Source organism: Panthera tigris, chromosome A2 (assembly GCF_018350195.1).
Source record: "Panthera tigris isolate Pti1 chromosome A2, P.tigris_Pti1_mat1.1, whole genome shotgun sequence".
NCBI lineage: Eukaryota > Metazoa > Chordata > Mammalia > Carnivora > Felidae > Panthera > Panthera tigris.
In genome coordinates, this window is record NC_056661.1 from 89796427 (window position 1) to 89823648 (window position 27222).

Sequence of the window (27222 nt, forward strand, 5' to 3'; positions counted from 1 at the left end):
AAAGCCCACAGTGAATACGCTGAGTGGTTCTCCATGTTGGTGCCCCGTTAGCAAAGCCTTTAAACCACCCCTGCTCACACCCTACCTCAGACCAATTAAATCACAATCACTGGGGCTGGGGTCCAGGCTTCCATGTTTTTCAAAACACCCTGCACCATTCCAGTGAACAGCCAAGGTTGAGAAACCAGACAGTGGGCCACAGGGAAAAAGTGCTGGCAAGCAAGAACAGAGACTCAACAGTTAGCATCCACCGTCTCGAGTACCTCTGTCCAAGTACTACCCATGATTACATCTCCCTTTTGGAGGAACACATCTGGCTCTTATTTACATAATTCTGTTTTTCAGTATTTCCTTGTGCCCCACAACAGATCCTTTTAAGACTTAGCACTCTGCACTGTCAGCAGTGTGCAATGATCATTATTTTCTCTTCCAAAATGCAACCATAACTAATAGTAACATGCGCAGGGGGGGAAATTTACATGATAATAATGGAAATTTCTTAATGACTATCCTTTTTCCTTGTATCTTCTCCATCTGGATAGATTGATTCTCTTCTGTCTAAAAACATGCCCCATTTCTTAAAATTATATAAAAATGTCTTTCCAAGATTACATATCCCCTCAAGTCACTACTGTCCTTCTACCTTTATGATGAAACTCAATATAAGAGCAGAATACCTTTAGTTTCTCCATTTAGTATCTCTACTTAGTCTCACAATCCAGTTACTTCGTAGCTCTCCGCCATTTGGCTTCTGTCCCCACTACTCTACAGCAAGTTTTCTTCTTAATCCTAGATCAACAATGTACTTGGAATCCAGTGATCCCCAAACCCAGAAACTTCTCAGTTTTAGGAACTCCTGAAACACTGTGCAGCACTAACTACTTTAAAGCATCTTTTAAAACATCATCCTGGTTTGTCTTCTGTTGCTGTATCATCATTTCCTTATTCGGTCCCCTTCAAACAAGGATTTCACCAAGTTCATTTGTCAGCTCTCCTTTTTTTCCTTTAATACCAAGAAATTTTAAACTAAGGTCTACACAATGTGGGGTCTATGTGTCTGCACATTTTTTCTGGCAAAAAAAGATGCATAGCTTTGATCATATTTTCAAGGGTTGCATAACTCAAATAGGGTGAAGAACATAGAATATGCTTAGTCAGAAATCTTCTCTACTCCTGTGTCTGCAACTATCAACTTCTAAGCAAGTAACTCCTGGCTCTTTCATCTCCCTCCACACTGCAGACTGACTTTTCCAAAGGACTGTCAGGCAACTCTATAAGATACACAGCTAGCCTCTCAAATGTATCATATCCTACCTCACCAACCAGAACGTTCTTATGACTTTCCTATGACTTTTAATCAAAGTGTCATATTCTCAGATGTCTAGTGATAGGGCCTTGGAAACCAAACAACATTTCTGCCCCCCACATCTTGAATCAAAAATCCAGTTGGTTCTATTTCCAAATAGCCTCTTGAATCCACACCTCTCGCCCATCCTCTCATTTACCATGCTGCTTCAGGACCTTATTCCTTCTTACATGTGATATTACTATAGTCTCCAATTTGTCAGATTCCCTTCAGTTTGTCTCATCCTAATCACCCTACATCCATCTCTCAAGTCTTTCTTCCTGATCTTCCACTCCAATTATGTTTTCCTCTGCTTAAAACTTTCAATGGTTTCCAATTTCAATTACTCAGGCTTTCAAGCTCCTTCACTTTGGCGGTCCCAATTTCTATTCCCATGCTCATCTTCTGATGGCCTTAAGCACTGGGATAGCTCTTCACTCTCAAAAGACAGTCTGTTTCCCTGATGGCTGGACTGTGCTTAGATTATGTTCAGGACAAAGCAAACACTCTTCCATCATTTGCCTTCAAAAATTTTACATGTCCTTCAAGGTTCATCTCAAACGCAGCCTTCATGAAATATATGCAAATAAATAAATAAATAAATATAACCTAAATAATGAATAATAAATAAATAAATAAATCTAACTAACTAAATCAATAAATAATCTGAGACCCATTCATCCTTTAAAAAATAAATCTAATGTCACCTAATCCAAGGTCAGGTTGTTTGGGGGAGAGGGATTGTTGTGTTTTTTACTGCTGAGCTTCCTAAATGTTCTTTTCCACCTGTTTCTGTACCAATTTTAGTAGCACTTACTTCATTATATGGTAATTGTATATTCCCATATCTTCATCACTCAAGGATGAATAACTTCTCTTTTATCTTTTTTGTACCCCAAAGTTGGCACATTACCTAGCACATAGTGCCCAATTAGTATTAAATGCCTCTGAATCATGTGATATTACCAAATTCGGTGCCCGTAATATTTTTGTTAATAAAATTTATATGCAGACTTTTCTAACTGCTCCTGTCTGTGCTGTCACAAGCTGTTGGAGAGTGATCTCCATCCTAATAGCCACACATTCAATAATACCTGCTGAAGTGAATTAAGGTTGTTTGAGAAAATTTAGGATGTGTCAACATTGGCAATTAATTGGCGATTTAATCTAGAAATCTCTGAATATAACCTCCAATCCTTCCAACTCTCTCACTTGTGGTTCCCATGTCAATTCCTCATCAACTTTCTGAAAATTCAAACCTTGAATCACTTCTCTGGGCATAAGAGCCCATCCTTAACCCTACCTTATTTCCTTCTTGACCCAATCTGAATTTTATGGTTGATTATCTGAACTCTTCTCCTACTGGCACCCTTGATTCACATACATCCTCATCCATTTACTGATCTCACTACAAAAAAGGCCCACATGGACATCTAGGCAACATAGGACCACTAGAAACCAACTTGCCAACCAACAAACCAACACTCTTCTTTATTCAACAAGTTTGACTAAAAGACAGAGAATGCTTAATATTCTTCCCACCATTGTCAAATGTCTTAGGGTTGTTGTTTTGTTTGTTTCTTCCTATCCCTGGATAAAATCTCAGCCAGGCTGTATTGATTTTCTAATCCAATGTCTAGTCCATTCTAAAGCACATCCGGTCCAGTCTAGTCAAGTATGAACCCAAATAGGCAAAAATAAAGTTTCTTTCTTCCTCCACCTCAGCACTGATGACACTCGGGAGGACTGAAGAATTGAAATTGTCACCTTTTCTCTTCCTACTCTGCTTCCTTCCCCATTTCTTAGATAGGGTCCTGCCCCTTCACAATTAAGCTGAGGTAGGGAATGTAGGGAAAAGAGATAAATGGACAGAAGAAGTCTATTTAGCAGACAAGTTTGTGATTTGGCATCATTTTCTTCTGTGCAGAACATATACCCAAAGGTGACTTATGGTGCACATTTACTGTTTCCACTGAATACAGCTCTCTTGATTGCCCTCCCCTGACTTTACAGTGGGGATGTCTGTAGCTCCCTAGATTAGGCACGCCTTTTGTCCAGATTCCACCTCATCTCAAGCGGCTGATTGGAACAGGGTTCTTTTTAAGGAGACCATGGGCTTGTTGGGGAATCTGGTAAAAGGGAAACACAAGCCTGCTGATAGTAGAAATTCAGCTAGCTCCTGGAAGCATACCATTATCTTGTTTTGCAAGTTTCAGCCAGACCCTTAACTTTGGACTAAACTCAAGGGGACTCAGATCAAGCTTTCCAGGTAGTTTTATCAAATGTCTTTCTCTCATTTGGCTACATTTGACCTACCTCTCTCTATGGTTGTGCTGAGAGCGGTGAACACACTGGAAATCAAGAACACTTTCAGAAAGAGTACCTCTTTCTTCTTCAATACCTCTTGGATCAATAGTGACTTCTCTCTTATATTCCATAATGGTGATGAACAAAGTGTTAACAAAACCAATTTCATGATCTTTCAGCATGTCTTGAATGGGTAAGCAGTTATCTGTGGAACTGTTATCAGCTTTAGGGCTCCAGCCGAAGTGAAACAGAAAAAGCCACCATTGTACATATTGTCTTGTTTCTCTACTGGTGTTACTTCAAAGACATGGTCTCCAAAAGCTCCACTCTAAACCTTCCACGCCTTTAATGAGTGGTTGTCCTCTGCTGAGCAAGGTTGTCCTTGCTCACCTTATTCTTGCTTTCCCTGCATAGGGATTCCAAAGTGTCTCTTCTCTGCTCAGCTGTTTCCACCTTTACTGGCATCAGGTGGTCTTCCCTCCCACTTCATCTGGAAAACTCACACCAGCAACAATGATTCCTCTCAACTGTCCATCCCTTTCAAAACTTCACCTAAACCATATGCCCAGTATGCCTTCTCCTTGCCTTTTTCTCTCCAGTGACAGAGAGAAAGGTTTCCTGTCTGATATCTGAAACCAAACCATCTACCTTTGCAAATTTCTCCAACCTCCTCTTCTGGTTTCCTTTAGGTTTTCCTGCAATGTCTTTTACGGGCCAACTGCTTCCAGCTTCCTTCCTGAGAAAATTGCTTTTCTCACTCTATATACCTTTCGTAAATAATCATGTTTGTGTTCGTCATTTCAACTACCTCCCCTATGCTGATGATTCCTACGTGCCTTCACTGGTAGATCTATTCTGGACATTCCACCTCAACATCTCACAGACCTTTGGAACTCAGGGTCGAAAACTGAATCCATTCTCTCTCCAAAACCGTGCTCCTGCTCTGTGTCTCAGCACCACCCTCCACCTGGTCACCCAAGCAAGAAATGTGTCAGTCAACCTTGACTCTTCCCTGTATCTTCACATTTCATCCTCTAAATCCGAGAGATTTTTAACCCCTAATATTATTTAGATCCAGCCTCCTCACTTGTCTACCTGAACTGAAATCCTGGTACCCTCCAAAGCCAGGGTATTCATCACCTATTGTTGTGTAACAAGTTACACCAAAATGCACTGGAAACAACAAACAGTTATTATTTCACAGACTTTCTCAAGGTCAGAAGTTCAGGAGCAGCTTAACTGGGTTATTCTAGTTCAGGGTGCCTCCAGAGGTTGGAGTTACCTACCTGAAGGCTTAACCAGGAAGGAGGATCCACCGTCAAGATGGTATCTTCTACAAACACTAAATTAATTATTCCCTATATTCCATATTGTTTCTTGACCCCAAGACTTTTCTCAGGCCACAATTTCTGCATAGAATTTCTTGCCCTCTCTGACTGGTTAGATTATATTCGTATGTTGAGACCCAACTCATAAATCACCTGCTCTAGGAAGCCTTTTTTAGAAATATTACTTCTTAGAAATATTAGAAATATTACTCCTACCTTCAGCCTCAGAACTCATCTTACTTCCCTATTATCTCCTGTGATTATAATAATTATTCTGTTGTAACAACTTGGGTATATTCTCATTATATCAATAGATTGTAAGCTTGTTGAGGGCAATACGATCATTATCCTCTATCTCTATTTAAATTAGTGTAACTTCAGCTGCTATACAAATTCCTAAAATAGCACTGTATATCTCTGTTTTGATGACATACTTCATCCTAGTGCTTCTTGGAGAACCAGGAGCACAATCAAAATGGTCTGACATCTGCTGGATAGAGAATCTGTAGTCCTTCCTAGCTTCTTCAGGTAGGTTTTCTAGACCTAAGCGCCCTCGCCATAGCAGACCAGAAGTGTTGAGCCATGCCCAGTCACAAGTCTTTAAGGAAAACTCCACATCCCTGATGTCAGGATGTTCTATGTCTGCCTGATTTGTTGGCCTCAAGACAATCATAAGGCAAAGCTCAAGTAGCCTTAGGCTGAGAACCAGAAATCCAAATTCAAGACCACTGAGAGCTAATACTTTACCAGGGGCCCTAGAAAAGCAGTACTAACAACAGAAAGCAAGAATTGGGCTTAATATGGCCTGGGTGGGCTTGCAAATGGTGTTAGAAATGAATACTGACTACCATAATCAATGTTCTGAAACCATTAGCCTGAACAATTATATTCTACATAGAATAATGATTATAGTGATTTCTAGTCAAGTTTGGTTTCCCTGTTTTCTAGTTAGAGGCCTAAATCTAAAGGGGGAAAAAAAGGAAACAAAGATTCTCCTTGCTAAAGGAAGTGTTATATCTATTTTTAATTTTCTATTGATTTAGATCTCTCAAATTTTTCCCTCTGAAATATGCTCAAGGAATAGTGATACCAAAAGTAATTCACAATAAAAACGTTTTAGAATATGAGATTCAAATTCTCTTTACTTTTAAGACTGTATTTTGTTAAAATCTTTCAATAAGGGGAAAGATATGAGAGGTCAGTATTAAACAGAAGCAGCAATAAATGAGGTCTCAAATATCAAAAGAAGGGCATGACTGCATTAGGCAGTGGATTGTTCCACAGAAAAACAAACAAACAAACAAAAAACTCTTAAACCTTAGGCTTTTTTTATTATTCTTCTTATTATTCAAGCTAAAGCTCTCAGCAGAAGCTACTTGAATTTCATCAATATGTTTCTATGATTCCAAGCCAAGAAATTCTGCAAAGATTACCAAAGTATCTGATAAAGCTTCTGGCAAAGGATGAAGTACATGTCACAAGGACCTAAAAAAATAAAAAATAAATTAAAAAAAAAAGCCTGTTAGAAGAGTTGCTGATCCTATCAAGAAGGTTTTAGATTAAAATCCAAAAAGGAAAAAAAAAAACAAAATCCTGATAAAAGTACAAGACTAAATAGTATAGACAACAATATATGTAGTAACACAGAAAAACTAACATCAAGAAGGAATACAAAGTAATTCTCTATAAAAAAGCAGCAGGATGTGGGGAGTGTGAAAAATACATACTCATTTCAAAATGCCAAGGCAGAGAGAATATATCTAATAAATGTGATAAATTTTATTTTGCGACAGATACAATCTCATAGATCTATTCTAATTTCAATGGTGTAGCTAATGATGAAAATATGGAAATTAAAAGATACACCTTGCTAGAAAAAATGAAAAAGGGTCAGAGATTAGCTTCTTTTTTAAGAAGATGCAAATGATTTAATCACTAAAATTACAGCCATGAGGGAGGAAGAGGAGCAAAATTTATTTACATGAACATAGAAGTAAAAAGGCAGAAATGCTATTGGGAGTTGGTCAGTAAGGTAGCCCACATATTTAAAACAAGTATATGAACACACCTTGTCTAATAGATCCTTGTACAGAGATGGGGTAAAGTGATAACAAACCACCTTCTCATCTGCTGGCAATCTCTTCCGGTCAAAATCAGAGTATCAAATGGCCTGGATTTGGGCCATTCCTGCCTTTCCCGCAGTCTAGTCCTCCACAAAAGAAGTCATCAGAATCTTCATCCTGCACTGAGCCTCATACAGTTCTGAAGTCAGTCTTGATTAGGGCAGATCATGTATGTTAAATTCAAACCCACCCATAGCCCTAAGCCCAGTGTTGGTATAATTGACTGGAGCCTTGCGTATCTGCCTGCTTAAGAACCCTGAGTCTCTCCCAACCCATTCCGCATTTCCCATTTGTGACCTGAGTTCTACCTAGCCACCAGTTACCCCCCCAGGCCATAACTAGGACACTAATGCCCTAATCTACTTGTCACCCTGACACTTTGTAAAATGATATCCTTTGGGAGGAGTCGTCCTAAGACCCTAGATTTCTAGTTTGCCGGCACACTGCTTAAAATTGAGAGCCCAATTAGTAATCATGTTATTACCCTCCTTGGCATTTTCTGGAAACTCTATCCCCCTCACCTGACCAAGCCATGCTCTCTAGTTCCAGATTTCTCTCTTGCCCCATTGTCCTCCTACTGAGGTCAAGCATGATTTTCACCAAACCTGAAGAACACATGTGACTCTGCCATTAATTTGCTTTCTTAGAAGATCACAGAAAAAAAATCTATTTATCTGAAAACAGGGGTATTCTGTAATTTTATGTCTGGCTCAGAAGGAAGAACTGACTGGGGAATTGATGGTGACTTTGGAAAAGGGAAACATGTCATCTGGCCAAATAAATAAATTCTAATCTAGGAAAGAATATTTCTGAAACTTCAGAGAAATAGCAGACTTTCTTTTAGGTGGAAAAAAAAAAGCCTGACAAAGGACAAGACCCTAAAATTAAACTATGACTGTACAATTCTAAACAATCATGTAATAAAAAATAAAAATCATCAAATTGTTGTTGGATAGGGAAAAATATGGTGAGATTTTCATAACATAAAAAATATTCATCACAATTTTGCTTTTAAGAGCCAAGTATTATGAGATCCTCTATTTCCCAAAAAGGAGGCTAGTAAGTGAATTCTAATGTTTATAATAAAATGTTTTGAAACAATTAAAACTATGTTGTATATACATATTGTATGCTAGGGAAAAAAATCTTATAAATAAGAAAGCAGTATAGAAATATGAACATGAATATGACCTCAACTAAAAACATATGCATAAAAATCATATATGTTAAAATATGAATAATTATTATTTCTAAGTGGTGGCATTTTAGTTAATTTTCATTTTTTATTTTAGTCTTTACACTCGTCTCTGGTTTTCCAATTTTCTTCACTAAAGATTCTTTTTGTAAACAGAAAAGAAAAAAAAAACATTTTAAAGGTCATGGACAAGAGGTGGAAAAGAGGAGCACCCCACTACAAATGGAATATAAAAGAATAGTACGAACCTTTAGAACAGTGCCAGCGATGCCCAAGCATTAATTCAAGCTTATGAATCATGTTAAGGAAGATGAAAAGAATTTTAAAAGTTATGTTTAAACCAAGAAAAGAATAGGTTATACCCTTTCCTCCAAGCAAAGAGGGTCATGCTAACATTGCTCTCTTTCTCTGTGAAAGCAAATCATTCCACTGGAAGGACAGCACATGGCTAAGGGGGATTCCAGAATGGCTGAGAATATTGTAAGGAAGCACATACCTAGGTTAAAAGATCTCACATCCCCAAGGTCAAGGAATTTTAGAGTCCAGAAGGAATTTCCAGATATAATCATGACACCTCAGACATCATCTCTGAGAAATCATAACAGAAAAATCTGGAAATGGACAAATATGTATGCACTTTTCCAACAAAGATATAAAGAGAGATGTTGTGAAAACTGCCTGTACTAATGCCGACATAGTTTCTGGAACAGATTTTTAAGAAGATTCTGATGCCTTGGAAGGTGATATGGGTCTCGCAAGTCAGATTATTTGCAGCGTCAGGCTAAAGTAGCTAAGTGTAGTTAGTAGATCAGTATTTTCTTCAAGGTGAGAATATGGTACATGATTCCTAAACTCCTAATTCTGAAATTCCATGATAAGCAATGAGGGTTTTTTTTAATTATTATTTTATATGGCATTTGGAAGTGTTTTATCACTGTAGGCAAGATGGATTGATGTAGACCAGAGAATAATAGGCTACAAGTTCATTTTAATAGCTGGATAAATGGCCCACTTCATGTTGATTAATATATCATATAACCCTTGATTCACTCACTCTATGTAGTGATTTGCCATGGTACTCTAATTTCTTAACTGACCATTTTATAGGATCAGGATGATAAATACATAGATGACAGGCATGTAAGAGCTATAGATGTTATCAATTTATGGAAGGAAATATGTTTCCATAAATTAATTTGGATTCTAAACGACTGTGAGATGTTATGATGTGACAAAGCTAATGGTATATACACACATATACCTCGGTATTTTGATTCTATATACAGAACTGTGCCTTTCCAAAAAACTAGGTTTAAAAAATACAGGATAAAAGAACTTCCTTGCTAGCATTTCCCATGAAAAAGGCCTAAGACGTTTAGATTTCTCCAAGTTCAATAGAGTCAAAGTATGACCCAGTTATACTATTTGACACACTGAACAGCCTGTATTTTTTAAAAGAAGAAAGGTATTTCTACCTGCTGTTTACAGCAGACTAGGAAGAAAATAGAAGGAAGTAATGGTTTTCCCTTCAGTTCCCCTGTCTGCGTTCATGCCCCTCCCTTCTTCTTTCTTCTCACACTCATCCCCTTGAACCTCCCTGAGTTGTCTTTCCCATGGCTCCTACTCGATTAGCTCTTTACTCCCAAAACCTGCCCAGAGAAGCTCATTTCCAACTATTCAACTGACTTATGTTGCTAAGCAAGACAAAGGTTCCTAAAAATAGGAATCAAACTATTTTGGTAGCTAGATCAGGCTAACTGGTACAGACAAATTTATCTCAAATTTATTTACTCAGAGCCATCCATTTCAAACAAAATATATTCCATATAAACTTTGCCTTCTTTCTCTTTGCTCACAGGGTAAGATGATCACAATATCTTGTTCAATCAGAATTTTTCCAAAAATGGGTTTCACTAAGGGAAATTGAGTATGTAGAATGAGAAAGGCAGTTGGGTCACTGTCCCCTGCGGTGCCCCACTGCTCTGCTAGCACTTTGAACAGTTCTGCATGCTACATTTTAAAAAGCATATGAGGTTTTCGAAATGAATAATCATGATGACAGAGCACATAGGAACCACAGAGCATGAGGACTGCTGCCGAGACCATGGTCATTTTGGAAGACAGGATTTAGGAGAAATATCATCTCACATAACACATTTTAAGACTGATCATGTGTATTTGCAATTCATTAGCTTTTTTCAGATTATCTTCAGAAGGATGAATTAGTATTAACAAACACTACAATGGCAATGTTGTAAAGAACAATCTTGGGACAGTATGGGCTACTTTAATAATATAAAACACAAACCTCCAAGATTTAGTTCTAAAAGTTCGTAAACTTATGGATGGGGAGACAACTAACAGAGCAGTCTGCCTCCATCTGCCTGAGTTTCCCCTTCCTCTACAAGTTCTTTACTACTTATTTCCAGCTGCCTCCAATATGTAGGCTCGGGCTGGTCTCTTGCAAAATGAATACATCCACTTCAATACACAATGTTCAACAAAATCCTTTTCCGTTAGTACCCTATGGTGTAATTTAGACAGACTGAAGCTTTCAGTAAGACCTTATTAAATACTAAATGATTGCAGAGAAAGAATAATCACAGAGAGTCCAAAAACTGTGTAAATAAGAAGCCCAAAGTTGTGGGTTCACATAGCCGGCCTGTTCTTAAAGCTCCCAGTCGCCGCCTATTCCACCCGCTCTCAGGAATTAGCTATTGTTTAGCCACCAAGGACAAACACAGTTTTAAAGGTTTCGCTCTTCAGACCCCCCCAGAATCCCTGAATTCTGGCCTTTATGTAGTGGGCACCAATGTGCCATTTTCCTTGGGAGGCCACATCAAGAGAAACAAGACACCCTCTTCTCTCTACCTAGGAGGTCTCTTCCTCCTGTCCTGCCCAATCCACAACACAGCCTCCATATTCAACTATATCTTTAGACAGCACAATCATCAGAGCATTTGTAGAGCTAGAACAATGCACCCACACTGTAAGGAGGCTGATTTTTCCTCACAGCATCTTCCAATGATTAAAGCTGTAACAAAATTGACAGAGCAAGCTCCCCATTGTAGAAGGCCTTTTAACAGAAGTTAAGGGACCCACAATTCATTCTATCAAGGGAATCTCCACATTGGCCCAGAGCATTGAGCCATTGGGATTAATTCTAATACCCCCATCAGTTTCCAAGATTAAAAGATACTATATATCATTTGCATTTCCTTTTTCTCTGGATATTTTCTATATCATGTCACATTAATAGAATTAAAGAGAAAGAATAAAACATTAATGTATCCTAGCATCAATTAGGAATGAATATGAGCTCTCTCTTTTTTTTTTTTTTAATATGGCTACATTATTTATCAATGGCTCCATTTTTAATCTAGGGAAGGTTTTGTGGCCAGGGCGTAGACTGGGGTAGGGAATTCATGCCAACAGCAGCTGGCAAGCATGAATAGAGCAAAGGTACGGCACCTAACTGCCTGAAGAAATATTATCAATTCCATGGTACATATTTGAATACTGGGGTATCATCTTACCTCGGTTTTCTTGGTTTGAACCCTAGCTTGTCTTCATACTCCCATATTTTATCTCCCTGATTTCAACAAGCATAGGAACCCTGACAAATCTAGAACTAGCCCTCCATTTCAAAGACTTAAACAACCCCTTTAGAAGCATAAACTTAGGTTGTATTCCTGAGAAAAAAAGTTCTTAAGATGAGTGGGTGTTGTGTAACGTTCACATCCCTGTGTCAGAAGTGAAGAATCATGGGTACTAACAAACCAAGTTATGCAGATCAGTGATAGAGCCTCAAGTTTGCCCTGCACACCAACAGGCTTATAGTTTCAGTGGCCGATTCATAAATTCTTTTTTTTTTTATTTTTTTTTTAACGTTTATTTATTTTTGAGACAGAGAGAGACTGAGCATGAATGGGGGAGGGTCAGAGAGAGGGAGACACAGAATCTGAAACAGGCTCCAGGCTCTGAGGTGTCAGCACAGAGCCCGACGCGGGGCTTGAACTCACGGATTGAGAGATGACCTGAGCCAAAGTCGGCCGCTTAACTGACTGAGCCACCCAGGCGCCCCCCGATTCATTAATTCTTATGGGGGAGACCAGTGTCTTTGAAAAAAATATAAATAAAAATTTTTCAATAACCACACTGAGAAGTTAAGCAATTCTAACATTTGACTAGTGCATTTTCACAGCAGAGTGTAACACAAACAGGTACACAGAAAGACAGAGAAGCGTTTATCTATATATGCATTATATTTAGTTCTGCTACATTTTCACAAATAGACATATATCTCATTATCTATATATCTATAGATATCTCATATATGTTAGTATCTGGTGTCACACACAAAAAAAAACAAAAAACTAAAATTTAATGCAGGTCATAATCATAGCCTTTGTATTTTATGTGAATGCCATCACAATATTAAATAATCCACAGTTTGCAAGGGTTGCAAGTTTAATAAGATAAAAAAAATTACAAAGAAAGTAAGGACTAGTGGATCCAGGTTAGCGCATCCTTAAGGGAAGATCTACTTATCCTTGGTTTCTGCATTGTGTTTTAGTTTACTCGTGCATTACTTTTTTTTTTAATTTTTTTTATGTTTATTTATTTTTGAGAGAGAGGGAGAGACAGAGCTTGAGCAGGGGAGGGGCAGAGAGAGAGGGAGACACAGAATCCAAAGCAGGCTCCAGGCTCCCAGCTGTCAGCACAGAGCCCGACGCGGGGCTCGAACCCATGAACCTTGAGATCATGACCTGAGCAGAAGTCAGATGCTTAACCGACTGAGCCACCCAGGCACCCCCACGTGCATTACTTTTTGTTCTGGGAGAATTCTAGTAGCATAGTGTGGAAATTGAAAGCATATTGCCATGAAGTGGAAAATCACGCAGCATGCCCCAAAACTGAACCAAGTTCAATTTCCACATTAAAAGAAGTGAATTCTTTGTTCTCAGACTCTATTTTTACTCGTTCGTCAAACATTCTTTATCCATTCATTCAGCAACTATTATTGAACTCTGCCATGTGCCAGAGAATGAGCTGGTCATTATGGTATAAAGATAGAAAATAAGGTTCCTTCTCTGAACATACTCATGGACAGTGAGGAAAAACAGAATAGTTAAGTAAAGAATTAGGCTCCAGTGTGATAAGAACTGAGACAAGCCTCGAGTGCTAGCCCAGCAAATACTAGGGACAACTCATCAAAATTGTAGGAAATGTCATGAAGGCTTCTCGAAGGATGTGGTTATCAAGATTGTATTTGAAGGCTGGGCTGGCCAAAGAAAAAGGATAAGTGAATATTCCAGGAGGAATGGTACTAGCGTACCAAAGAGCAGAGAAGCACAATTCAATGTGGACAGGACTGTGGTCTGAAGCAGAGTCAAGCAAGGGATAAAGTGAAGAAAAAGTTTGTCCCTATTTGCTGTGCTGAGGGGTTTAATTCTTCATCGTAAAGTCACTGAAAAGTCAAGATATTCAAGGATGGCATTTTCAGATTTGCACTTCAAAAATCATTCCAGGGAGCAATTTGGAAAAATGGATCACAAGAGAGCAAGTCTGATGTCGGGGAGACTCTTTAAGCAATCTAGACGAGAAATGATGGTGTTTGAACTCAGACAGTGACCATGAAGATTTATGGGAACAGGAGATTAAACCTGTATCTCGTCAGCTATGAAGGACCTTCATGATCAAGCAGATGTTCCTAACATTCACTGGAGTAGAACATAGAGGAAAAGTTAGAGCTATGGGGCAAAGGAAGAGTTCAATGTGAGAGATGTTGACATTAGAGAGCCTGAGGGATGCATAGATGGGAGACATATGCCAGGCAGTTGTACAAGCCAATCAAGAGCTTGGAAGAGATATCTATTGATTTGGAAGGCACAGGAGCTGTCCCTGAAATTGTGAGATTGTATTAAGTCCTTCAACAGGTTGCGCGTGGGAGGTAGGTGCCAGGAGAATGAGCAGTGAGGACATGACCTTGTCACTTAAGGAGCCTGAGGAGAGTCAAAAGAGATGGGAAGACAGACAGGACAGCATGTCACTGACACCAAGGGAGAGGGGGGTTTCAAAAGTACCTGCTATGTCACAGGCATCGTGCCAAACACTGTGGGGATCCACCTGAGGAATAAGTCTCTGCCTTGACGGAGGCCATTAAAAAAAGCATGTGCATATTTAATCATGATTTCACAAGATAGAAAGTGACAGGTACCTTTAATAAAAAAAAAAAAAAAAAGGTTCAGATAAGTGCACCAGAGCTCAGAGGAGAGAACCATCACTTCCATCTCAAACACACAAGCGATACTGCAGTGGCTGTTGTATGAAGACATGATTATGATTTATAGCTTCAATGGTATCCTTCAGATCTTTACTTAACCACTTTTTCCCCCCAAATTTTCTTTCATTAGCACAACTGGAAGTAATCTCTCCCTCCCTCGGAGACCTGTCATCTCCTGATTATGTGCCACATTCTTTTTACTGTTAGATTTCCATTTGTTGTTTTCTTACCTCATCTTACCAAATCGTAAAGCTCTTTGTGGTCCCAAACTCTGTCTTGCCCCTCCGTAAGACTGCTATCCCCCTTCCGCAATGGCAGGACCAGCACCCCACAACATTATAGCCTGGTTCTTAGAGTCATCCAAGTCCTGGGCTCAAGGCCCATCTCTGGCATTTACACGGACATCTGCTTCCTGGCAATGCACAAATTATTAATGCCCACTAAGCCACAGTTTCCTCAAGTGAACATGGCAATAATATACTCCACAGAAGGCTATTTTGAGTAGTAAGTGTGATAATGTCTCTAAAACCACCTAGTAAATTACAAGGCACATAGTAAATATTCAATACCGGTTAGTTTTCTTTCAATGCACAGCATGTAATAAACAAATGCTTGCGGAATGAATGAAGAGATGAATTAATGAATGACCACGTGGCCACCAGCCCATGTTTCTAATGATATCTTTCTGAAATGTTTCTAATTCCTCAAATGTTCAGAACCTAGATAGCTAGTGTCCCTCCACATCAATAATTTCACTTTTTCCTCTAAATTTTAAAGTTTTTAGAAAATTTGCCTCCAGCTACCACTTTCTCCTTAGAAATATCTCACAAATACATTATGAAGTGGATTCGTTTCTTTTAGAAACGTTTCTAACTAGTATTAAAATAGAAAATATGGTGATATCATTTAACCTAATCAGAGAAATCAATTATTAATAATATCCTATTCATCAGGAAGGCAAGTTAATTGAGATTTCACTGAATATTTGTATTTCTGTAAAATAGAGTTAAGAAGCCAGACTGGTTTTAAGTCCAACCTCTTCCACTTTGTAGTTTTGTGACATTGGGCAATTTATCAGCCCTCCCATGCCTCAGTTTCCTCATCTGTGAAGTGGCAATAACAAGACAACCTGGATCTGAGAGGTGATAAGAGGATTCAATGAGTCAAATGCCTGCAGTGCCTGGCACAAAGGAAGCATACAATAGATGCGTGCTATACATCTATTCAGATGTTTCCTATACATCTATTTAGACTTGGGTATTTAATGTTTTCTTTCATATTCAAAGTTAGACCTATATTCACCTTCTCGTTATTTAAAACATCTCAATTTGCTTCTGCTTGCAGTAGGTCTTCTAGCCTCAATTAACGAACTGCCTAAAACAAAAGAGAAAATGCCTTAAGGTTTATTGAATTACCTTAAGATTTTTTCACGTACCAATTAAAGCAGCAAAGGCAGTTGGGATGACATATACTGTTTCCTCAAAAATATTTTTACATAAAGTTTTGAGAATATAATAAACATGTTTTTCTTGTTTTCTTATTATTTTTTCCTATTACCAGTAAAAATTATAGAGGACACTTTCTAACCAGAAGTAAGGTAAGTCTATGGGGATAAGGTATCATCAGTCAGAAAAACAGTAAAACAAGTTCTGTGTTCTTTGTAAGGGCCTGAAACCAGCCCTGATCATTCTTCCCCCTCCCTCTCTTCTCCTACCACTCCCTCTCCTCCCCCCACCCCATTTCTATGAGACAGATGGAGATTTACAGCTTACTATGTGATCTGGGCTAGTTAATTATCCTTCCTAAGACTCGATTCCTTTGTCTATAAAAGTGAGAATAACTACTTCAAAGACTGTTGTGAGGATTAAATGAGATAATACAATTAAATCCCTCAGCACCATACCTGGCAAATAATGAATGCTTAAAGGATAGCTTAAAAAATAATAACTCTCAGTTTCAATAGTAATCAAGACAGGTATGTCAGACCAACCTCACACTATAAACCATTAAAATTCTGGACAAACTATTTTAAAAAGCTGTTTGAGGTCCCTCAGGATTAACTAACACGAGCAACATAATGAGGAGATACTACCCTTCTTGGAAGAATAGTACTTCAGGTGGGTGGTTTTCTCTATAGACTCTCTCCAGTTTGCGTTGGCAGGGGAGAATAGAATTTTTCAATCAGGAAGAAGGGGCCTTGCCTCACTGGAGAGGCAAATGTCAGACAGAGGCCAGTCGGGGCTGTCTGAGAAGCTGGAAGTTAAGGGGCAAAATCTAAGAAACAACAGAGCCCAGCAGAAGGAGCGGCAAAATATGGCTTTAAGTTATTTCTTAAGTTGTACACAGGAAGTAACTCCAAGAAACACAACACAAAGCAACAGTTGGGGGCTAGAGAGTAGAGCAGGTGTTTTGGAGACGTCTCATGATGAAAAAACAGAAATTAGTATGTTCAAGCCCCTACAAGTTAGAGCAGTTAGTGTGTTCAAGCCCCTACAGTTAGAGCCCCTACAAGCTTTTCGTTGAGAGCCCTTAAAATCTCACCTGAGAGTAAAGACAAATAAGATATAGTCTAACCCTAAGAAAGCAACTGTCTAATAAATCAGCGTAACTCGCTGCCACCATATCTGACTGGCAGAAGAAGGTGTGATACTTAACTGTTGTCTATCATGTTCAGCATTCGTTCAACACATACAAGGCTTGGGGAGCCTGGGAGGCTTAGTCATCTCAGCATCCAACTCTTGATTTCAGCTCAAGTCATGACCTCATGGCTCCTGAGATCAAGCCCTGCACAGGGCTCTGCGCTAACAGTGCGGAGCCTGCTTGAATTTCTGTCTCTCCCTCTCTCTGCCCCTCCCCTGCTTGCGTGCTCCCTACGTAAATAAATAAACATTAAAAAAATTTCAAGGCTTGCAAAGAACAGAACAAAGTCACCAGAAACCAAAAGAAAGACAAGGCGTAGGAACAGACATTCAGGTGTTTCAGATAGTAGTTTTCTGACTGTGCTTTTAAAATAACAGCTGAAAATGTAAACACTGAAACTAAGAATTCAGTAGATGTGTTCGATAACAGATTAGAAATAGCATAGCAGATACTTTAGTGAACTACATGACAAGAAAAAGTGATACCTATAAAAGACAAAGGATAGAAAATACAGGGGGAGAAACTTGCGGGAAATACGGGATTCAATGAAGAGGTCTAACATACATGCAGTCGGAGTACTTGAAGGATAAGAGGCAGAATAAAAGAACAATTTTTTTTAAGTTTATTTATTTTGAGAGGGAGAAAGAGAGAGATGGCAAAGAGAGAGAATCCCAAGCAGACTCTGCACCATCAGTGTCAAGCCCAGCATGGGGCTAGATCTCACAAACCATGAGATCATGAGCCGAGTCGAAATCCAGAGTCAGATGGTTAACTGACTGAACCACCCAGGCACCCCTGGCCCAGAATTTTCCCTAATTAATGGAAAATGTCTAATTTCATTTATTTAAGACTCAAAAAAAAAAAAAAAAAAAAGAAAAACTATAACCACTAAGTAGGGCGAATATGAATAAGGCCACACTTAGGAAAATTATAGTAACACTAGTAAAAACCAAAAAAGAGAAAATTTAAGAGGTACCTCGAGTAGAACAGGAGTACATATTATTTCCAGAAAAAAAAAAAAAAAAAAAAAAAAAACGAAAACGAAAACTAAGATTTGCCACTGTCTCCCAAGGAAAAATGTGGAAACATGAAGACACATGTGGAAAAACGTGGAAACATAAAGACACACGTGGAAAAACGTGGGAACATGAAGACATGTGGAAAAACGTGGAAACATGAAGACACATGGAAAAACATGGAAACATGAAGACACATGTGGAAAAACGTGGAAACATGAAGACACGTGGAAAAACGTGGAAACATGAAGACACATGGAAAAACATGGAAACATGAAGACACATGTGGAAAAACGTGGAAACATGAAGACACGTGGAAAAACGTGGAAACATGAAGACACATGTGGAAAAGTGTGGAAATATGAAGACACGTGGAAAAATGTGGAAACATGAAGACATGGAGTGATATATTTAAAGTGCTGAAAGAAAAAATAGTGCTAACCTAGAATTCTGTACCTCTCATTTTTTTTCCAAAAAAATTAGACCAAATGAAGATTTTTTTTTTTAATGAAAGCTGAGAGGTTTATTTGCAAACAAACCTGGTCCAGAAAAAATGCTAAAGGGACTTCTTCAGGCTGAAGGAAAATGATGGAATGGAACCACAGACTTCAGGAAAAAGTATAAAAGCCAAGATGTGTTGATGGGTAAAGGAAAATGAACGTTGACTTCAAAGAGAAATTTATGTCGTCTTATGGAATATAAATCCATAGGAAAAAATATGTAAAAGTTCATATAAATTAAGTATGTGGCAAAATTAGCACAAAAGGTCGAAGGAGAGAAATGGAATTAAATAAATGGAATTAAAAGGCTGTGTTTTACATATTCAGGAAGCAGTACAGTATATTGTCATCAATAACAGAACCATTAAAAGAGTAAGAAAAGAATGTAAAGATTAAAATCTTAAAGGAATTTTAAAAGGGAGTAATAATAATAATCAATGAAGAATTGATGAACACAAAGGAAGCCAAAAAAAAGGAGGAATAAAGAATAAATAATAGGATAAGCAGCGTGGACAGCAAAATGGCACACTTAGAACAGATAAATTGGTGATCATATCCAATGTAAATGAACTCCGCTCTCCAATCGAAACACAAAATTTACCACGTTAAGTAAAAAACAAATGCAGGCATATTCTATTTACAAAAGAAACACTTTAAATGTATGGACACAGAGTTTGAAAGTAAAATGATGAAAATAGATCTACCATGTAAATTATAACCCAAAAATTACATGGCTATATTATTACTGCACAAAGTAGATCTTAAGTAGAATTCTAAGATATCACGATGTGTATTTCGAAGTAGTAAGAGTCAAGTTCATAGGAAGTTATAAAATCATAAATTTGTGAATACCTAATGGCATACATTTCAACTATATAAGGCAAAAGTTGACAGAACTAATATAATAATACAAATCCACAGTCACAGAGAGATCCACTTATTTCAGTAACTAATAAAATAAGCATACAACAAATTAAGTAAACATATAGAAGCTTAGAATAACATTAGCAGCTAACTTGACCTACTTTGGCTTATGCAACATTACACTCAACAACTATTGAGTACTCTTTAATATATGTATGTTGTAACTTTAAAAATTTTTTTTTAACGTTTATTTATTTATTTTTGAGATAGAGAGAGACAGAGCATGAATGGGGGAGGGTCAGAGAGAGAGGGAGACACAGAATCTGAAACAGGCTCCAGGCTCTGAGCTGTCAGCACAGAGCCCAACGCGGGGCTCGAACTCACGGACCGCGAGATCATGACCTGAGCCGAAGTTGGACGCTTAACCGACTGAGCCACCCAGGCGCCCCTGTAACTTTAAAAAAAAAGATAGTTTTTTCTCAATAAAACTGGGAAAAAATACAGTTTTTTAAATTTAAGATAAGGATTCTGTCTTCTATGTTCAGAGTGTTAAGGAATAAAAACAAAGGTCCAAGTCAATCTTTCCAGGGCTCTGGTGTCCCAAGATAGAGTCTTGATCAATAAACTCTGTTTATGTACTTACCCCAAACCATGAATTCTTAGGAAATAATTCTGAGTCATATCTATTATCCTCATCCCTGAGTATACTGGAGTACATTTTAGCTACACCTCCTGGAAAGTTTCCATAAACTATTAATCTTCTTAGATTAAATAAAAGAGGAGGGGGTAATAAAACAGGTAATTCATTTATTAGAAAATTAGTTCCATTCCCGAGAAATGCTCTACTATTGTAAGATTGAACACACTAATGAAATGTAGCAGAGAAATTGACCACAAATTTTAAGAACCTAAGGATAAATTTATAATGGAAAAGGGAGTAAGGTATTTCTTTTTTTTCCTGAAGAATACAGTTCCTTGCTGCGTAACTTGGAAAGTTTGGGACAAAAGTGGCTTTGCTGGGGTAGCATAGTGTTAATATTTTGCAGTTATCTAGAGAAAATTTTTCTGACAAACGTGGTACTATACAAATAGAATTTGAAGAAGATATAAGATACTGGCCAGAAATTCAGTGAATAGCTACAAGGTATTTCTGGAAATAAAACAAAGATTCTGATTTAAAAAAAAACAAGAACTCTGAGAATTCATCTATGAAGGTCTCCTAATGGACTGGGCTCCACAATAGAAGTGAGGAAATTTGAAGGTTAAGCTTATTTAGCTTTAGCTTTTTTCTCTCGTTGGCCTATTTGGCTTTTTTTTTTTTTTTTTTTTAATGTTTATTTATTTCTGAGACAGAGAGAGACAGAGAATGAGTGGGGGAGGGGCAGAGAGAGGGAGACACAGAATCAGAAGCAGGTTCCAGGCTCTGAGCTGTCAGCACAGAGCCAGATGAGGGAGGGGCTCGAACTCAGAAACCATGAGATCATGACCTGAGCTGAAGCCGGTCACTCAACCGACTGAGCTACCCAGGCGCCCTGGCTTTTTTTAAAAAATAAAATAAAATCCCTCATTTTCTGTTTATAAGTTAAAAGAAATTTAAGTATCTAACAGACTTTATCTCGTTAATTCATCATCCACTCATTCAACAATTATCTACTAAGTATCTTCTACTTTCTGGGACTGAGCTGAGTGCTGGGGATAAAATGTTGAACCAGAAAGGATTTGTTAGTCAACTAAATAAAATAAAAATAAATTATGGGGCACCTGGGTGGCTCAGTAGGTTAAGTGTCCTACTCTTGATTTCGGCTCAGGTCACGATCTCACTGTTCGTGGGTTTGAGATCCACATGAGAATTCGAGCCTGTTTGGAATTCTTTCCCTCCCTCTCTCTCTCTGCCCCTCCCCAACTCGTGCGTGCTCTCTTTCAAAATAAACATTTTTTAAAAAATAAAAATACATTTAAAAAGTAAATAATCGAAGTACCAAGAACATAAAATCAAGTTTCTGGGACAGAAACTAACAACAATAAACAACGGACCTGTTGACCATAGATGGGTCACGGGGGCCACCACTGAGGTGCTGACACATAAATAGGAAGAGTAGCAAGCACTCATGACAAAGGGGTCAGACATCACTCAGTCTGGAAAGGAATCAAAGTGACAAGGAGCTGAAAGAGCCCTGTTGGACCAGAGCACCCCTCCTAATAAGTGGGAGGAGTGAACTCGAGTGAGTTACCACCACCAAAATTGAGAACAGTAGACAGATTCAAAATCTACCTCTCATGGGTGTGCTCAGCCTGCCTCATGGATAGATTGCAAATGGGGAGTGAGGGAAAGGGAGCAAACCAGGATGAACCCATGTATGTCCTGCCTTGAACATCCAAGTAGCATGTGGTACCATTTTCTGGGATTGAAAAGGCTAGAGGTGGGGGAAGGAAGGCAAAGGACCACTTGGCAGAGTGGCAAGTGAGAGCCATATGTTGGGCATGGTAAATTTAAAGTTTTACTGATAAATATCGAATTTAAGAATGAGGAGGCTCGAGCATTAAGGAGAGCACTTGTTGGGATGAGCACTGGGTGTTATATGTAAGTGATCGATCACGGGAATCTACTCCTGAAGCCAAGACTACACTGTGTGTTAGCTAACTTGACAATAAATTTAAAAAAAAAAAAAAAAAGTGTAAGGAGGCTTGTGAGAGAAGCGTAAAGACTTCAATTTGCTTGTCTAAGATGAGAAATCATTCTGGGGATTTCCAAAGATGACCCATTTCTTCCCTTAAATGTAGGATTTGCCCTGACATGAAACACAGGCTGCTTTGGTTGGATATCTCAAATTTTTAAATAACAAGGAAAGGATGCTTAAACTCTTCCAGGAACAGACTCCATCTTTACTCTAGAGAAGGTATTAAACATTAAGGAAAAGGATGAAAACAAGGCCAAGAGAATAAACCTAATATTTATGAACCATTTTTATTCCAATGTATAAAGGATGTGGAAAGTATACGCAAATTCAAAGAACTGCATTTTGTAAATGCCTACTTTATTTCCATAACAGCATATGTGTGGATAGGAGATTTCTTCATTTCTTACGGACAAAAGGGGGAAACTGCCTCCTAGAAAAATTGTAGGATTCTGAAGTTGTTATAAAGATAAAACCTCCCGAGGGAGGCAATTTCTGTTCAACATGATTCTCATCTGCATTATTTCCATATTGTTAGATGATTACTATCCTTTCTTGTCCTTACAACTTCAAGAATTTTAGCATTTTCACTTCCTCTCCCATCTGAGAGCTCTGAAACAAAAGGTGGGAAAGAAATGAACTTCAAAAAGATGACAAATTCTTTCCAAAATCCTCAACTGTCAAAAATTGATCAGCTAGAGGCAGGGAAGAAAGTAAAAAGGTAACTCAAAAACCATTCGAATAAGTAAGTTCCTTTTCTTAACTAGAGAAATTTCTGTCATTTTTTTTCTGGATTGTGTATATTTTCAATAGTGTTTCATGCTGGTGTTTATTATGTGAGTTGTTTGTTTTTATATCCATTTTACCAAATTTCTTAATGTGTAATTTTCATGGATTTAGATAGTGGTTATTTATATCCTCTGCTACAATAAGCTACTAATAAACAAAATTATTATTATTATATGAATTGAGTATTTACTATGTGTCAGAACACTATTCTACAGTCTTTCATATATTGCTTTGCTTAATTCTTTACTCCATGAGGTAGGTATTATTATTATCAATCCCATTTTACAGACAGTGATAGAGAAAAACAGTTGTTAAATCACATGTTCAAGATTCAAGTACAGGGGTGCCTGGGTGGCTCAGTCATTTAAGTGTCCAACTCTTGATTTTGGCTCAGGTCATGATCTCAGGGTTTGTGAGTTCGAGCCCCGCCTACGGCTCTGCCCTGACAGTGAGAAGCCTTCTCCTGATTGCAGAAAGACTCTTTCATTCATTCGTGTAGGCATCAAATTATTGAGCATTTGCTATGTGCTGGAGGAAATAGCATACTTCCGCAAATGAAAGAGACAAAATCCCTACACTCAGCTTGCATTACTGTGGGGGAACATAAATAATAAATATAGTACCTGAAAAGAGCAGGAAATTAAAATAAGGTTTAAGTGTCATGGCAAGAGAAAAATCAAGCCCAAGGAAAGGAATCAGCACTGCTAGGGCATGTGGAAGGAGGCTGCAATTTAAAAAGAGAAGTCAGGGTCAGCTTCAAAAACCTTTTTGAGAACGTTTTTGAGAGGCTCAAAAACAGTGACTTTCAGCAAAGTTATCCCCAAATAGTAGTACATAATAACCTGCACATCTTTAGTGGTTTTGGTGTCAACACTATTGTTTGTCTTATTAGATAAATATGTACAAATACTGAAACAGATAAGACAAATTTTTTTCTCATAAAGCAAATAAGGCTCAGTAAGATTAAGGAATTGGCATTTTCTTTTTAAAGCAATTTTTTTTGTCAGCTGAGTAATCAGTTGTAACATTACAGGATAAGAGGTTCTTAAAGCCAGAAGGGGTTTCAGTTCATGGGGTAACTTGACCTCGCTAACGCTTGAACCTGTACTTTATATGTTAGGAGAATGGGAATATTATAATCAATTCCACGGGAAATTACACCAAATATTGTGTTTACGTGTATGCATATGTTATATGTGTAGACGCATACACATTTAAACAGTAAATGGATAGAATCTATGTGTTTATATCTATGTATAAAGAACATCAAGACAATTATGAACATTTGTTTAAAACTAAGATTTGCCTGATTATTACAAAAAACTATATAGGCACTGACATCATCGCCATAAGGAAATTTGCCAAAGGCATACAGATTGTTTCCAATTAACACACCCAAAATGGATTTCTTCATTTTCTCCAAAAATTCTATTCTTTCTCTACCACCATTTTGCAGTCACCCAAAAGAAAATCCTAGATTCCTCTCTCTTTCTCCAAGCTCATATCCATTTGTCAGCCTGTCTTGTCTCTACTCTCAAATCAAATGTAAAACCCAATCCATTCTCCCACCATTTCTACCACTACACCCTACCCGGGCCACCATGACCATTCCTGTGCACCACCCTCCTTACTGGTCTTCCTGCTTCCACTGAGGACAGCTTTCCTCCCAAACCTTCACTGCCTCCACTCAACAGCCCAAGTGAGCTTTATTAGCACATTACAGTATGTAATTTTCAAAAAGCTAAACTCAAAGTTCTCAAAATAAATGTAGAATAGGCACACATCAAAGATTTTAACCAATTAATGACAGGACCAGGAGGATTCTGCAGCTGGTTCGAGGGTAATTAGAGAAATGTGGTATATGGATGGGAAAGGCATGCTGAAATCAGTTTGCTGATTTGGAGACAAACCGGTTCATGTCCTACAAGCAATGTAAATGTAACCTCTAGAGTTATCTTTTCTACCAATCAGAAATCATTTCCATATGTAAAAAAACAAAAATCTACAAGTTAGCACACGATTTCATGGAATCTGGACCGTAAACAAAAGCAAGAGAAGGTCAAAGTCCGGCTTCCCTAGGGAATGCAGGAATCCGTGAAAGAGTCTATTGACTGCCATATAGCAATGAAGCACACAGGCCCATCCTTGGCCTTGTTTCCAAGCTTGTGCTAAGTTTTTACAAAAGTTCTACCCCTGACTATTTTAAAACTTTTCTTCTTAGAACAACATACAAATTTTCTCCCATGGACTGCAAAGTCTACATAATCTGGCCTTTACCTCTTTGACTGAGCCGACCTCACTGATGCTGCTGCTGTTCAAAAATGCTTTCTTCAGACCCTTTGCTCTCGCTTTTCTCTCTGGCTACTGCTCCTACACGAGATTTAGCCACGGCTTGAGCCTTCATATCAAGTCTCTGCTTCAATGCTTGGGGACACACACACACACACACACCTGCCACATCTCTCTTATCCCAACCCTTTCTATTGTTTCTTCATAGAGCTTACCATGATATCATGTAATACTATTTCTTTATGTGACAATTTATTTATGGTCAATCTCCTTTATTAAAATATTAAGGAATTTTTGCTTATTTTATCCTTTTTTAAATTTTTTTAATGTTTATTTATGTTTGAGAGACAGAGCATGAGCAGGGAAGGGGCAGAGAGAGAGGGAGACACAGAATCTGAAGCAGGCTCCAGGCTCCGAGCTGTCAGCACAGAGCCCCATGCAGGGCTCAAACTCATGAACCACGAGATCATGACCTGAGCCAAAGTTGGACGCTTAACCAACAGAGCCACCCAGACGCTGCACCTATTTTATTCTTCATGGCATTTCAGATCCTTGTAATAATGCCTGGTACATAATAAGCACTCATGTTTTTCAAAATAATGATTGAAGTATACACAGACACTAAATAGCATTTTCTCAAAAAACTTGTTTTCTAACACATCATTCATTTTGTAAGCGGAAAGAAAGAAAGAAAGAAAGAAAGAAAGAAAGAAAGAAAGAAAGAAAGAAAGAAAAAGAAAGAAAGAAAGTAGTAGTAAAGTAGATGTCATACTTGGATAGCATTAGGATAATGGAAAGTTTTGTTCTTTAGACGTGGGGAGGGAGTATTTGGTTAGGTCCTAGAGATTAAAGGGATCCACTTTAAAATGGTAGAAACAAAGGCAGACCTCAGAGGCTGGTTTATGAGCAAATCCAGACAGCTGGGGCTTTTGTCATTTGAAAGAACTATCCAGTAATCAATTAATAATGGCTATCATAGGGGTGTGGACATAGATTAAGGATAATGTGAGGGATAGACCACTGCCATTCATTGAGAGCATGTCCTGTGTGAGCCCCTGCACCAGGGACTTTATCTGTATTATCTCTAATACCCATCATATCTAATACCCATTTTGAACTAAGGAAACTGAGACTTCAAGAGGTGAAAGTTACATACAATGAGTAAGCGGCAGAAGCTGCATTAGAACATGTATCAGTGTGAAGCCCACGCACTTTACACTGATCTTTCCTGCCCCCCATAACCTCCCCCAGTATACACACAGAAGTTAGGCATTCAAGCAAGAACACTGGAATACAAAGAGGTCCACCTGCAGGTTGCAGCAACACAGACGTATAGACTAGGATTCAGTAGAATAGCTCAGTAAAGCTGGGTGGTTGAAAGAAACACGACAGGATTACAGCTATCAAAGTCATCAGGGCCAGCTCTTAGAACAAGGAGATGACCATATTCTAAATTCTAATTACAAACAAGGGTTTCATCACAATGAATCTAAGAGGTCACTACCAGAAACTAATGCATGCTGTTACAGCAGAAACTTCTGGAGGTTAACATGCAACTGCATTAAGAATTCCTGAAACCCTCACAACCATTGCCAAGTATCTTGGCGTATCCCCAATGGCATGACCCCATAGATGGCAGATAGATGGTCTCAGAAAAAAAAAAAGCAGCAGCAGCAGCAGCCTGGGAAGAGAGCTAAAGTGTTATAAAAATGCCATTTTGGAGCATCTACTCTTTACAGCATATCATGCTGGACCTGACGGGACCAAGAAGTGAAAGCTATCCTCCCTAAGTCCTTTAACCACAGCTGAGCTTTGAACTTGAAGAACATGTCGTTTAATAACTGCACTGCCTATTTTCAAGTCAT

General features: G+C 38.3%; 1 long non-coding RNA gene across 2 annotated transcripts in view; it reads right to left on the reverse strand.

Annotated features, from left to right (window-relative positions):
• The window catches only part of LOC122236438, a 47211-nt gene extending 20438 nt beyond the window's left edge, over positions 1–26773 (reverse strand). Inside the window, exons 1-3 of one of the 2 annotated variants that reach the window (XR_006214491.1) lie at positions 26665–26773; positions 15887–15958; positions 14815–14996 (exon numbers count right to left, since the gene is read on the reverse strand). This is a non-coding gene — a long non-coding RNA (uncharacterized LOC122236438). The remainder of the gene's footprint in view (positions 1–14814; positions 14997–15886; positions 15959–26664) is intronic. The other variant, XR_006214492.1, reaches the window with a different exon arrangement.
• Positions 26774–27222: the final 449 nt, after the last annotated feature.